Source organism: Grampus griseus, assembly GCF_964374135.1.
Source record: "Grampus griseus genome assembly, chromosome: 7".
NCBI classification, from domain to species: Eukaryota; Metazoa; Chordata; class Mammalia; order Artiodactyla; family Delphinidae; genus Grampus; species Grampus griseus.
Genome location: NC_139001.1, coordinates 102,419,810 through 102,432,928, shown reverse-complemented (window position 1 = coordinate 102,432,928; position 13,119 = coordinate 102,419,810).

The following is a 13,119-nucleotide window of genomic DNA, read 5'->3' as shown; positions in this document are numbered from 1 at the left end:
GTCACTTACAGAGGGGTGGTGTTTCACTTGGAATAAATAACACAACAAGAAAAGCCATGCCTACAAACCCCTGTGGTAATAGTATACCAAGAAGAGGATTGTTTACGGAAAAATCAAAGTATGTTTTTAAGTCAGTTATGACCCTCTAAGCCAGTAGTTCAAATTCAAGCCCATCATCATGAAAATATTATCATTGAAAACCACAACTGTTGTACTTTCCTTTAGAGTACGCTGTGCTTTCATGGCTGGTCTGTGCCCATAAACTTGACCAGTGTCTACAAGGAAATGGCCCCATTTCTGTTGTGAATAGCCCATAATTTTATGATCATTGTGTCCTACTCTTAGAGTGTTTTCCTCCTAAGGCTTGCAAGAGCCTCACCACTGGATGACGTGAGTGCTGTGTGACCTGTAAGGGGAGGGCATCCCTGAAGTCAGATGCTCAGGATCTGGGGACAGGGAAAGGCAGGCCCTCAGGTTTAGGTCCTGGTAACTGAGGCATGAATGGATGGGATTTTCAGAGAAAAAGCCAGAATTGGTAAGAACACAGGTTAAAACCCAGGGAGCTGAAGCTATCACGCAGTTTAAAAGAAGAGTGAAAATGCAGACAGAAGAGAGAACCAAAGATCGGAAATTGACAGAAATTTAATTGAATTGAGTGTAAGAGCAAGGGCATAACCAGTCTAAACTGTTGATTCTGCACTTCATCTCTGCATATAGAAATGAAATACTAGAGTTTCTTAGATCAAGTTCCCTGGGAAATGGACTCTGAGAAGACAATTTGCATGCAGTAGGCTTACTGGGGAGAGAGAGGGGCTGAACTACAAGAAGGTCCCAGCAGAGACCTCTGATCCATGGGGAGGTCTGGAGCTCAGAGAGCCCTTCAGACCTATCCTTCCTTGAGGCAAGGGGACCAGGCATGTACGATCCCCACTAGCTGACCAATCGCTGAATAAGGCTGCCCCCAGAAGGGACTGTGACTTTGGACACTGCCAATGCACCCAGCAGCTGGAGAAATGACTGTCTCCATCCTGAACAGGGATCTGGGTGGATCTGAGTGGCCCACTGCAGCTTCGGGGCTATACTCTCTATCCAGTTAGATTGGGTATCAGTGATGTATTTAGATAATTGGTCTAGTTCAAGGGAACAGGGCAAGGTTGACATCTTCAGCTGAAATGGGAAGTTCCACCAAGAAACTGATTCCATATACTTTGGGGATCATGCATAGTCTCTAATGCTGTCTTTTGGTCTCCCTAAACCATTTTCCGTCTAAAGAAACCAAGCTAAACTGCCTCAGCTAAGCATAATCAATCGTGAATATTTTATTCCAATTAAAACTTTTGAATATTGTCCAAAACAGAATAACTAGTAAAATAATGAATCAAGATTTTCTTCTTGTATCAGACGTAAACTCGGGGAAGTTACCAGTTGACAAAAGCCCCTAAAACATCTGTGCATCAAAATTCACACTTATTTGGAATAAATAAATGGAAATGCTAATTGGTTGCATATTCTCATGGCAACAGAGGCCTTGGCCAGGCAAAATGCTTTATGTGAAGCATTTCTTTTTTAAGTTTAACAACAAAAGTGTAATTCTTTTTAAAATTCCAAATCCCACTCCCTTACATGCTTGACTGATCTCTCTCACTCTGCCCTACATTTTTTTTTTAACCCAGATTTGTCACCTACTAACGTACTACATTGTTTACTTATTTATTGTCTGTTTTCCTTCTCTAAAATTGTAAGCTTCATGAAGATAGAGATTTGTGTCTATTTGTTCACCGATGCATACCAAGTGCCAAGAACATTGCCTGACCTACAGCTGGCACTCAGTTAATATTTATGGAATGCAAAAATGAACTCTGCAATTGTTCACCTTGCTCAGGATGTCACCATTCTATCTCCCACCAGACGTGTGTTTGCTCTCAGCCCAATTTCCCTGGCTTTAAAAGATAATAGTTCATTCATTTTCTCCAGCTTATCTTCGTGTCAGAGAGGTCTAGAAGTCCCTGTCGCAATGCCTACGAAACATTCACACAGCCAAGCACAGCTCTGATGAGCCTAGACCACCCATCAAAATCCTGTTTCTCACTGCCATTGTCTTCCAACCCTAAGCTCTAAATACACCCTCCACCGCATTAGGGTCTGAAAGGGAGGCGTGGTCTCCTTCTGGGCCAGCAGGAGGGAGATTGATCTCTTCCATATGTGCTGTCTCCTCAGACTTCTCACTCCCACTGTTATGACTACATTTCTAATGCCCCCATTTTGATGGTCAAAGCTTCCAGATCTTTTTGCTCTAGTGTAGGAAATCTGACTGAGTGGAAGACGCTCCTTTGCTACATCCTAAGCAGGGATGCAAAATCTGCCCAGAAAGCCCAGGGACAAAATGTATTCTTTCTACATCAAATGTCTCCACTAGGGACAGTCTACACTTGAGGGGGAAAAAGTCAACAGCTCTCCAAACCGACTGGTCAACCATGAAAGAGAATACCTATCAGCCACTGCAAGCCATGTTCCAACTCTGCCATTCCTTTACTGTAAGGACTCTGGAAGCTAAGGACGTGGAAGCTAAGCAGCTAAGATTTCACTTCCAATCAATCTGCCTGGCAAAACCATTCAAAAACTGGGTGACAATAGTTTCTATGAAACCATTGTTTATTAAACAATGAATTAGACCCATCTTTCCTCCATTCCCTTCCCTTCCCTTCCCTTCCCTTCCTTTCTCTTCCCTTCCTTTCCTTCCTCATAAATATCTCCAAGAGAATAAATACTCTTTTACTGTTGCAACAAGTGCTGGCTAGTTGAGGTGAGGGCTAATAGATTTTTCCACTGTACCTTGTGTCCATATATGTGTGTGTAAGTGCATACTCGACTGTTTAGAAGTGAAAAAATTGCTGCTCTTCATAAAGTTTTTCGTGTTTTCTTGACTTGGCAGGTCAATCTAATCAAAGTGGGACAGGAACCCCAGGCATTGTGGGAAAAATAATACTTCAGGCATAATCTGAAGCCAAAGCGGCTCCAAGGTATTGAAAGGCATGGAAAACAATTTGAGAACTTGCAATACACTGGGGTTTACAATTTTACCACAAAAGATAAACATTTGTTTAAGTCAACCTGTCTGCCTGGTGTGAAGGTATGCATATGGGAAATGTTAACAATGCAAACAAGGCCAAGAGGTGTGAAATTTAAGCACATTATCTCTCACTGTCAGATGCTAATGACTCTCCTCAAGGTGGAAGAGATTGGTTTAAACGCAAAAATGATTATCCTTGGCAATGGAAGCACAAGTGAGATCTTAGCCAATTATGTGGGCTCTTGTTTTTCCTGACAATACTCCTCATTAGCTTTTGGCTCTGATGTACATGTTAGAATGGAGATTCACGTGCCCCTCTAGATGGCTGCCGTGCAAGCCATATATCCATCCAAAGCATACGTATTTCCCAATATACAGGAACACCAGACATGGGACGTGATGTAGTGTGTCCAAGTCCGGACCCTATGAAAACATGCAAGTCTAAACACCTACCAAGAGGTAGAATAGGAGTAACTCATGTATGAATGGTTTCCCCCAAATCTCTCATATATAAAATTATATCCTATTTGACCAAAAAAAGACCAAGATGGGGAGGTGGGGCTTTAAAGCCATTAATTAGAGTTTACTTGTTTTCTTAAAAAAAAAAAGAAGGTTAAACTAATTTACTCTTAGTGTTTGTCACCTATGGAGTTGTTCATTTAATGAGTATAAAGAAATTGAATGCACCGTCATCTTTATTGGGATGGAGGTTACATTCACCAGCTCTTGCTTGTTTTAATAGGTTTATTGTACAGTTGTAGACATGTGCTATTGCACTGGGATGGATATGCTTTGAATATTTTTGTAATTGTGGATCGTATAAAAGTCATTTTCTGTTAGATTGCACAAATCCATTACATTGGGAGAAGGACACATTATTGTAACAGGATTAATGTGCAACACATAAACATGATCAGTAATATTCTGTTTGATAAATTATCTCATTTTTATCAGAATGTAAAGAGATTCGGGATAGTTCCTCCTTTGATTTGCATAATTGTATTACAGACAGGCAAATTGCATCATATTCTTCATTAACAATAGATGGCTTGTATAACTATTATATTTTTGAAGGCACTGCTCTTAGATTCATCCTGCAATTTGTCATGTTCTGACATTGCTGGGGAGCTTAGTTGGGAGAGAATAGAACCTAAAAAAGATTGCTTGATTTTCGCTGAGTCCAGTAATATCTCCGCTTCCGATTGCACTGTGGTTATGCTATTGTTTGTTTTAACAAATTGCAACCCAGTGGCAAAGAACTTCCTTTAAAAATCTTCTAATTCAAGGACAATTCAGCCCTTATAGATTTTCACAGCGATATGTCGGCCCTTCTAACGAACTCCACATATAAAAATGTGAATTAAAATTAAATTAAAACCATACGATTGATTTTCTGTTTTTACGATGGCAAATGCTCCCCCGGACAGAACTTCCCTCCCCTCTCCCCAGCACAGACACAAGCTAACAAGTTGCCTGATACTCTCAATATTCCTCTACTCTTGGGGACGAGTGGTGTTTACAGTCACTCAGTGGTGATTATCACAGCCCCCTTCCTAAGGCTGGGCTCATGACAGCTGTCAGCAGCCCTCACAAAGTGCAGTGCAGCACCACGCGGCATTTCAGTGAGTCTGAAATCCTCAGCTTTCAGGGCCTGAAAGAGGCATCCTTTCTAGGATACCCTCTTAGGCAGGGGCCCTCCCTCTTCATGTCCCCAACTGCCATGCTGAGAGGAGATTCTTGTGAGGCAGACACCACGGGGCCACTTCTCTGCTGCAGCTCCACAGCCAGCCTGGGGCCTGTCACTCAGCAGGAGCATAAGTGGGTGGTGAATAAATGAATGAATGCATGGATAGATGAATGAGTGGAGACATGGATCCCATCAAAGTTTCCGGTGTTTCTGGATGAAAAATTGAAAAAGAAAAGCTTTCACACTCAAAGCAAATTGTATTTCCTACCACTTTCTCCACTAAACTGAAAATATGACGTCCTATTACAATCCCTTAATGATTCCCATTTGCTTTACACGTGCTTAGCACCTGAAAGTTTCCAAAGGACCTTGACTTTTATTTCATTTGAATCTCACAACAGCCCCTTGACACAGATAGAACCAAATAATTTACATTTAAGAAATAAGGGTTGCCTGAGAAGAAGTGGGTGTGCAGGGAGGGAAAAGTGGAGAGTTTACAAAGGCTGTCTCTTTATTGTCCTGGCTGCCATCCGTCCCACGCCACCCGGAGCTGTGGTCTGCCCTCAGGCTGTGTCCCTCCCCACCCCACCTCTCCACTGTCTTGCCCACCCCCCACCCTGCCTGAGACCTCTGCCTGCTGGCTGGTCTCCACTCCAGCCCTAAGGTCCTCTTTCTCTCCTTCCTCCCCTGCCCTGAACTCTGCACTTTTAGAGGGCATCCCACACCTAGTTGCTTGGGTCCCTTGAAGCTACATCTTTATTTGCTTATTTATTTTAATTTGTACACCTTTTGTTCCTCTACATAACAGACACCACAGACAAGGTGGATGGCCCAAGGGCGAGTTCAAGAGACAGGAACCCACTGTTCCAGGAACCACTGCTCCCCTGCAGCTCTCAGGTTTCCAGGCTCAAAGAGCTCCTGAATCAGACTCCTCCTTCCTCCGTGGCAGGTTCTAACCCAAGACCCTGAGCTCTGCCCCAACATCTAGCCTCCGGGTGTGTTCTCAGCCCCTCCACTCTGACATGTCTGAACTGTCCTAGTTATTTGCAGGGGCTCCTTACTCACATGCAATTAATTCAGCAGATAAAATAATGCTGGAGGGAGGAGATATGTCCCTCCACAAGGCTGGTGTTGTATACTTGCTTAAACTCTGGCCCTTGCCTTCCTTAAGCCTCATTGTCAAGTACTCATAATCTCTATGGAAATTTGCCTGTGAGCTTTTCAATGGCATCATTCCACAAAGCCTGCAGATCTGAGCTCTCGGCTGCATGCAGGCTGAGTGGTCTGCAGGGAGTTAGGTCTTAATGAGCATCCCTGGAGGCACACTCCCCAGGAAACAACTAAGGAGGCTTAGTGCAGTCACGCCTGGAAGGAGAGACAGAGAGACAGAGGGACCGAGAGAGAGATGGTCCCCATCTCCTGACCAGTCACATGGGAAGAAGAGCTGGAGGCAAAAAGTGAAGAGATGCTCTCACAAGCAGCAAGGCCACAGGAGGGCTGGATGGGACCGAGGTGGTCCAGAAGTAGGCTGATGGGAGCATCCTCTGCCTGGACCACGAGAGCTTGGCAACACTGGGAACTGGAGGGAGCTCAGATGGGTCCTGGCATCTCTGGGGTTTATAGCTTGGAAGCCCAGGAAATAGCAGCATTCTAGGTAGGAGATCAATGTTCCCAGGAAGGCATCAGTACCTGTGCCAGAGGCAAGATTCCATCCTGAAGGGGCTATGCTGGCACTTGACCCCTGTGAAAACCACAAGAGCTTATTAATGAAGACCTGTGAGGTCCTTGAAGGTGCCCAGAGACAATGAGAAGGGAATGGTGAAGATCCGCTTCCTAGGAGCACAGAGTAGAGCTCTGACTGTTATTCATAACGGAACAGCTTCTGTGCCCAAAGGCCTGTGAGAAAGCCTGGGGAAAATTTTATCTCCGGCATTGTCATTGATCACTTTGTTGAATTAGAAATTGTACATACTGCCTCAGGTAAACTGGGGTCCTCTTGGCCAGTTATTGGCCTTCCAAAGTCAAGAAGCACTGGAAATCCTTTCTAACAAGGTCAAAAAGCAACTTCCTTACTGGTGGAATAAAACTCAGAGTGAAGTCACAGGCTCTACAAAAACCCATCAAACATAGAGAAGGGTGGAAGTTTTGACATGTCCATTTTCTTTGCCCAAAAATTAACATTGCATTACAATGGAATACTGCTCAACCATTTTAAAAAAAAGTGAAATCTTGCCATTTGGGACAACATGGATGAACCGTGAAGGTATCACACTAAGTGAAATAAGTCAGAAAGACGAATACCATATGATTTCACTCATCTGTGGAATACTAAAACAAACAAAACAAAGCAAAATACATGGGCAAACAAAAGCAAACACATAGATACAGAAAACACAGTGGTTACAAAAGAGGAAGGGAAGGGGTGGGGAGAGTGAAATGGGTAAAGGGGGTCAACTGTATGGTGACAGATGGAAACTGGACTTTTGGTGGTGAGCACACTGTACTGCATACAGAAGTCAAAATAAAATGCTGGGCCCATGAAATTTATATATTTTAAACCAAAAAAAAAAAAAAAGTTCTGCCCTCAAGTGCTTCACAAGCAGACAGAGGAAGAACTTTTAGTTCCCCAAACCAATAAAGAATGGATGTGAAGGTAGATGTACCCAAGTGCTAAACTGTATGGTGGCGATAGCAGCTTCAACACGGTGGTGACTGCTACAGCCTGAGCTCTCTGCACTGGTCCCGTTTACAAATGTGCAAACAAGGTAGGAGAGGCCAGGAGGTTTTGGACCCACGCAGTCTTGTTCCAGAGGCTATGACCTTAACCCCACGTCTGTGCTGATTCAGAGAGAGATCAAGGTGAGCTGGAGTGGGGAGGAAGACTTGGGCTGGGTGGCAGGCAGGCACAATGTAGGAAAGATAATCAATGAGACCAAAGGCCCAGAGGGGAGGAATGGGTACGTGCCCTTCGTGACCTGCCCACAGGCGCTCCAGGTTAAGGACCAAAGCCTGTCTCTCCCACTGGATTTTTCTAAGGTGACTGCAAGTCGGTGGTTACTGGTGCCGTTTGGGATATACCTTAAATCAGACCAAAGCCATTTCCTGCACCCTGCCCCATCTCATTATTCAGATATCACTTGTGTCATAGAATCACAGAAAATCGGATACCTGGAAACTTCATACCAGCCATCTGTCCCAGCCAAGCAAGTTCTAAAAGGGTGGACTTTGGGGACTTCCCTGGTGGTCCAGTGATTAAGACCCTGTGCTTCCACCACAGGAGGCTCAGCTTCGACCCCTGGTCGGGGAACTAAGATCCCACATGCCACGCAGTGTGGCCAAATAAAAAATTAAATAGTAAAAGGGCAGGCTTTCTAGAGCCCACGCAGGAGCTCAGCACAGACGTGGGGTTAAGGTCTTCCTTCGGGGCTGCCTGTGGGACCCAAGTGCAGGGCCAGCTAACGAGAAGCAGGACAGCTTGCTGCACCACTAGCCAGATTACAAACTTCAAAGTGTGTGTCTGAGGCTCTCTGGGTGACCTGGGAGTATAGCTGGTGACCACAGGCATTTCTTCAGGGAAGGTGAATTGGGGTCAACAGCCAGTGAAAAAGGGAGAGGTTATTTTATTTCAGGACTAGCCCTACAAAGGACCCAAGTTGGAGAGGTCCTGCAAAGGCCCCCAGAGAGCCCCGTGCTGCCGTTTCTCTCACCTGTCAGCCTCTCACTGAACCTGAAATGCCACCATTCATTCATTCACATGACAAATAGGTATTGGGCACGTCCTGAGTATTAGACATCAGATGAGAAATTAGGGATAATAGAAAAAATAATTGAAGTCTACTGGAAGTCCAGAGTCTAGAGGGAGAGATATATATGTAATCAAAACGCTAATGCATACACAGACACACACACACTTACAACTGGCTAAGTATTTAAAAGGATAAGAGCACAAGTGACAGGGGAGCACAAAGTAAGGGGAGGCTGATTTTGACCACAGAGCAAAGAACATTTAAGTTGGATATTAAAGAATGAACCGTGCTTTCGAGGTTAATGATGGAGACCCTCATTCATGGAGGGGGGAAAGCATGTGCAAAGGCACGAGGATGAGAGGGCAAGGCGTGTTAGGGAAAGTGTAGTGTTAGGGAATGGCCCTGTGGTTCCATGAGGCCCTGGAATGAGCAGCCCTGAGAGAAAGGATGGAACCCAATGTAAAAAGGTCAATTCCCAGCTTTGCTATTTATGAGTGGTTTAACTTTGGGCAAGTTTCTTAATCTCTCTGTGCCCATTTCCTCATCCACCCAATCAACATGGTACTATCATCTCCCTCAAATGCTGTTGTGAGACTAATATGAGTCAATCCATGTAAAGTGCTGAGCACAGCACCTGGTGAGTAGAAAGTAGTCATTAATTAAATGTTGACTCTTTTTCTCCTCAAGGGTCTCACACGATGCTGGGACAGAATGACAGTTACAGATGTAGAGATCTCTTTCATAACAGATCCTCTACTGAGTTCCTTACAAAGGACATCTCATTTAATCTTTACTGTGAAACTCTGGGAGGTTGGTGTTGTTCTTCCTATTTTTGTAGGTGAGGAAATTAAAACTAAAATCAAGGGACTCGTCCAAGGTCACGCAGATACTGCATGGAAAACAGGCTAGAAAACATTTCTCCAGTTCAGGTGTGTGTCAAATGTGTGTGTTCATACCCATGTGCCCCACAGAACTTTGTCCTATGGGTAGGCACTGAAGGAAAGTTTTAATTAGGAAAGCAAAGTATCAGACTAGTTTTGTAGAAAGGACACCCTGAAATGCAACCAGAAAACAAATATGAAAATATTCAAATTCACTGATAACCAAAGAAACAAGATGCTATTTTTAAAAACAAAAACACCCAACATGGGTGAAGGTCGGATCCAACAGGCAGTGTCATAAATGGCTTGTGGATGAGTGAATCAGTTAGACCTTTTTGCAAAACAAGTCTGTGTTATGTTCCAAAAGCCTTTAAAATGCCCAGATGTTTTAAATGTATAATGCTATACTACTGAGACTTGATCTTTAGAAAGAAATCCAAAATTGGCGAAAGCTTTTTATATGAAGTTGTTTATAAAAGTAATAGTAATAATAATCATAATAATAAAAATAATACTTAAGTGAAAACATCCCTATCACAGATGCTTTTGAAGTCATTGTAAATTTAAAATAATCAGGAATGAAAACACTGGTTAATGCAGTTCTGTCTGAACCATGTAAAAAGACAAACAGGAAAAAAGTCAGAAGGAAATATAGAAAAACATTAGCAGCGGTAGAATTATTGGATTTTTTTCCTTCTCCTATTCTTCAATATTTTTCAAATACTCCATGTGATGCATATATTACCTTTATAACTAGAAAGGATAACTTTATTTCAAAATTGAGAAAACTTTCATGACAGGTATTTACTTATTTGGGTGAAAAAAATGATTCCCAAACCTTTTTAACAAAATCTTAGGTAGAATCTTAGTATGTAAGACAGATTTTTTAAAAAAGCAGTTCTGGATCAAGTAGGCATGGAGGGGCCCAGAAGCCTTGTCCCTAGCCCAGCTCCCTCTGTAGAGGCGTCCCCAGGGTATAGTATAAAAACCAGCAGTGAGGGCAGGGTCCCCAGTTTTGTAACCAGCTCCTGCTCCCTCCAGGGAGACCCAGATGTCTGTTTCTGTCTCTGGGGTCTTTGGCTAAGCTGGCTGAGTTCCTTGGGTGTGATTCAGATGCTGTAGAGCAGAAAAACAACACAGAACCTCAGCAATTTCCCCAGCACGGAGCCACCTTGTGAAGTCTTAGGGAAGCACCTGCCAGGACCCCCCACTGCCTGACTCCTGGGAGGCAGACGCTGAATCACCTTTAATGATCCTAAAATAACTGGCTTCAGTCTGTGGAGAATAAGCATCTAACCACACAAACTTGGACCCAGCCCTGGATGGTGAGTGCTGACTGCTAGGGTCTTCTAGCCATGCCTCTGGTAACATCCCAAGATTCAGACCAGCAGGGCTTTTGAAAAACCTTAATTTTATCCAAATACCTGTTTGTCTTCTTTCACCCTCCATTCCCTGACCAGTTGAATCCTATGCCTTCCCTCTCTAAGTGTGAAAGAAACATTTTCACTGCAGGGGTGCTCATCACGTACTCCCTTCGTATAACAGTAACTGCTCTTGGAAAGAGAATTAGTCCAGAGAACAGTTTTCCTGCAGCATCAGTGTTTCCACAGCAAGCCAAGCATGAGGTGTGCTCACCCTTGTGAATTTTCCATTGGTTCTGGGAGTTACACATTTTAACCCAAATAAATATATCTGGCACAGTATCAAATGGAAAAAAAGAAATCATTCAGAGCGTTTCCTTTCTTTCTTTCTTTTTTCTGCAAGAGCAATTGTATTTCATACAGAAAAAGGCATCAGCTCAATGCAAAACTCCCAATTCCCTATACTTCTGGTAAATTTAATTTCATGGACCTCAAATAATTAAACGTCAATGGAGGTACCATCAGCCCTAGGAACTTGCGGATACAGAGGGCTGACTGTACTACCCCGTTATACATAAGGGTCTTGAACATCAGGGGATTTTGTTATCCTTGGGGGCCCTGGAACCATTCCCCCTTAGATACCAAGAGACAACTGCATATTAACGTTGAGGGAAATAGAAAGTTCCAGTCTTCGGCCCATGTGGTGTTGTAGAGGCCTGCAGATGACACAAAGAGCAGGCCTAAGCCCCCACATCCATCCATTTGGTTCTTACCCAACAGGGCAGCCCCAAAGCCAGTCTGTCTTTTCCTGCCAAGAATTACAGTGGCTCCACGGTACCAATGGGCTCAGGGCAAACCCATCCTCAGAAAAAGAGAAACAAGTCAAATATCACATCTTTCTTGGGAAGCCCAGTTAAGGGGAACTTTGACTATGAATTCTCTTCTTCTCACACCTCCAGTGGCTTCCTTACTGCACAAATACTGGAAGAATGATTCTAAACACCTGCCCCTCCATCATGGCGCTCCTTGCTGACTAACACTTCAGGGACATCCCACTACTTACATGACGCGTATAGACTTCTTAGCTTGGTATGTGAGTCTCTGATTGATAGGCGAGAGAGAGGCATGGACATATATACACTACCAAACGTAAGGTAGATAGCTAGTGGGAAGCAGCCGCATAGCACAGGGAGATCAGCTCAGTGCTTTGTGACCGCCTGGAGGGGTGGGATAGGGAGGGTGGGAGGGAGGGAGATGCAAGCGGGAAGAGATATGGGAACATATGTATATATATAACTGATTCATTTTGTTGTGAAGCTGAAACTAACATACCATTGTAAAGCAATTATACTCCAATAAAGATGTTTAAAAAAAAAATCCTTAAAGTTATAATAAAAGTAGCTGACACTTACTGAAACGTCCCTCTTGTGCCAGGCACTTGATGAATATTACCTTATGTCCTATCATCCTCACTACAACCCCCGGAAGAAGGTTCTACGATCTCTACTTTACCAAGGCAGAAACAAACCCAGTGTTGTGAATAGCCTGACCTCTGGAACGTGGAGGGCAGGTGTCAAACCCAGGCTCCTCTGACTGGGAATCTTCTGTCTTAACCTCCTGGCTATTCGGTTGGAGCTTCCAGAGGGCAGTTCAGACGAGGCGGGGGAGGAGTGAGAACCAGGATACGGCTTTCTTCTCCATCAGCCCTGAGTGAGAACAATGCACATGAAAGACCCTCTTTCATTTTATCACGCAACAAGCACAATTAGGAACAATGAGGAATGACCACGAATCATGAACCTCTTTTCTTCCTGATTAAAATTTAACGACTGGGGCTTCCCTGGTGGCGCAGTGGTTGAGAGTCCTCCTGCCGATGCAGGGGACACGGGTTTGTGCCCCGGTCCGGGAAGATCCCACATGCCGCGGAGCCGCTGGGCCCGGGAGCCATGGCCGCTGAGCCTGCGCGTCCGGAGCTTGTGCTCCGCAACGGGAGAGGCCACAACAGTGAGAGGCCCGCGTACCACAAAATAAATAAATAAATAAATAAATAATAATAATTTAACGACTGTATTTCTGAAATTATTGCCCAGAGCAGTGGTGCAGGCTGTGTGTTAACAAGGCCAACTCTAAAAGCCAGGGGCTCAGCCCAGGCCTGCCCAGGCATGTGAGCGGGTACCGCCTGCTTCACAGGTGGGTGCCGTCTGTCTGCCCACCTGCCCAGCAGCACTGGGCAAAATAAACTGGATGGGCAGGAGGGGGTCAGACCGAGGAGAGTTTCCTGTAATAAATAGCTGTTAAATATGGTAAAGACCATGTACACAGTGGAGAAAGCGCAGGCTTTGGTGACGGATAAAGCACGGTTCGAGTTCAGACT